Source organism: Cnephaeus nilssonii, assembly GCF_951640355.1.
Source record: "Cnephaeus nilssonii genome assembly, chromosome: Y".
NCBI lineage: Eukaryota > Metazoa > Chordata > Mammalia > Chiroptera > Vespertilionidae > Cnephaeus > Cnephaeus nilssonii.
The window spans coordinates 12,208,848-12,211,415 of record NC_137096.1 but is presented as its reverse complement, the minus strand read 5'-3'; positions in this window follow the sequence as shown (position 1 = coordinate 12,211,415).

Here is a 2,568-nt window from a genome sequence, read left to right as displayed (position 1 = left end):
TTATCAGACCCAATGGTCAGAGACACTCCATACTGCTGAATTATGTCCTTGAGCAATGCCTTCGTGACTTCTCTCACCTTTTCCATGTGAGGGGGATATGCCTCAACCCAGTCTGAAAAGGTGCAAACAAAGACTACTAGGTATTTTTCCCTCTGCTAGGCATTAGTTCTGTAAAGTCTACATCTATGTCCTAAAAGGGAGTTTTCCCGCAGCGCTGAATTCCTATTGGTCCCACAGATCCCTGTTTGGAGTTGTTCTGCACACAGAGGAGACAATGCTGAGAAACTGAGGCACACAAGGAGGGAAGCTGGGCAATTAGGTAGTATCTGACTTACAAAGTTTCTAGAGCAGTCTCCCCTAAATGAGTAAGTTCATGCTGCTGGAGGACTACATTATGGGCTAACTGTTCTGGGACATAGTCCCTATGATCTCAGAGTATCTGCCAACCTTCTTTTGTTCTTTTGCCCCCTTTTTGCTGGGCTTGTTTCTTCTCCTGAGGAGGATACTTTGGAGGTTCAGGTAATTTGGGGGCCAACATGATCCGTGCCAGTGCTGCTTGTTCTTTGGCAGCCTGCTTTGCTGTGGCATCAGCAGTCTGGTTTCCTTCTGACACTGAGTCTTTCCCTTTCTGGTGACCTTTGCAATGGATGATGGCTATTTCTTTGGGCTCCCAAACTGCTTCCAGCAACTCTAAAATCTCATTTTGATTTTTGATTCATTTTCCTCCCGCCATCAGGAGCCCCCTTTCCCCCTTACCCATGAATATGCAGGGTAATGAAGGCATAGTGTGAATCAGTGTAAATGTTGGCACACTTATCCTTACTTCAATATGTGGATGACCTCCTACTAGCCAATTGAGGTCTAAGGCTATGGCGAGGGCCCAAAACTCTGCCCTCTGTGCTGACCATCCTACAGGCAGGGCCTGTGCCCCAGTTGTCTCAAAGTAGTATACTACTTCTTACCCACCTTGTCTTTTTCCTTCATCAAGAAGCTACTGCCATCTGTGAACAATAGTAAGTCTGAATTCTGTGGGGGCTTATTTTTAGGTCTAGCTAGCCAGAGTAAACCTCCTTTAGGACTTCCAGGCAATCATGCTCAGGGCCCCCCTTAGCAACGGTTAGAAATGTAGCAGGATTTAGAGTCCTTACTGCTTGTAGCTGTACCTTTGGAATTTCACATAATAACCCTTGGTATAGAGTAATCCCAGCATGAGTTAGCCAGTGCTGCCCCTTAGCTTCCATTAGGGCAGTGATGGTGAACCTATGACACGCGTGTCAGCACTGACACGTGTAGCCATTTCAGATGACACGTAGCCTCTGTGGCGGCTGCATGCCGAGGATGAAACATTTGCGAAATAATGTTTTTTCCTCAAAGTGACACACTACCGGAGTTACGCTCAGTTTTTTGGCGAAATTTGACACACCAAGCTCAAAAGTTGCCCATCACTGATTTAGGCAATTATAAAACATGCACTAGATTATTATGCTAAGTAAAATAAACTAATCAGAGAAAGACAAATATCACATGATATCACTTATATGTGGAATCTAATGAACACAATAAACTGACAAACAAAACAGAACCAGAGGCATGGATGCATGGAACAGACTGAGAGATTTCAGAGGGGAGAGGGCTGGGGAGGACTGGAAGACATTAACCAAGAACATGTATGCATAGCCCATGGACAACAAAGTATAAAAGCATGGGTGGTGGGGGTGGGGGAGCAGGGGCTGGGTGGAGGTAGGTAGAATGGGGCAGTGGGGATATGGGGAGGCATCTGTAATAAGGTCAACAACAATAAAAAGAGAAGTTAGCCCTGGCTGGTATGACTCAGTTGGGCATTCTCTAGTGCACTTGAAGGTTGAGGGCTGGATCCCCAGTAGGGGCAGTACAGGAGGCAGCTGATGGAAGTTTAGCTTTCATATACATCAGTGATGGTGAACCTATGACACGCGTAGCCATTTCTGATGACACACGGCCCCTGAGGTGGCCGCATGCCCAGGATGAAACATTTGCGAAATAATGTTTTTTTTTCCTCAAAGTGACACACTACCTGAGTTATGCTCAGTTTTTTGGCAAAGTTTGACACACCAAACTCAAAAGGTTGCCCATCACTGCATTAGGGTAATAACAGGAAGAGGTACTTTTATATTTAAGTATTGTCCTAGGGTGAGTTTATCTGCTTCTTTGACTAATAAAGCCATGGCTTCAAGGGCTCTGAGGCATGGGGGCCACCTGGAGGCAACTGGGACCATCTGCTTGGAGAGACAGGCTACTGGTCTTTGCCAAGGTCCAAACTCCTGTGTTAGAACTCCAAGGGCTACCCCGCTGTTCTCATGTACAAAGAGATTAAAGTCCCACATCACTTCTGGCAGCCCTAGTGGTGGGGCCTCAGAGAGTTTTGCCTTTATGGTGATGAAGGCTTTCTTCTGCTCTAGGCCCCATTCTATAGGTGCCTTCTCTTCCCCTTTTAAAGCTTCATAGAGAGGCTTGGCCAGGTCTGAAAACCCTGGGGTCCAGTTTTGACAGAACCCAGCTGCCCCAGGAATTCCCAAATCTGCTTTGGGT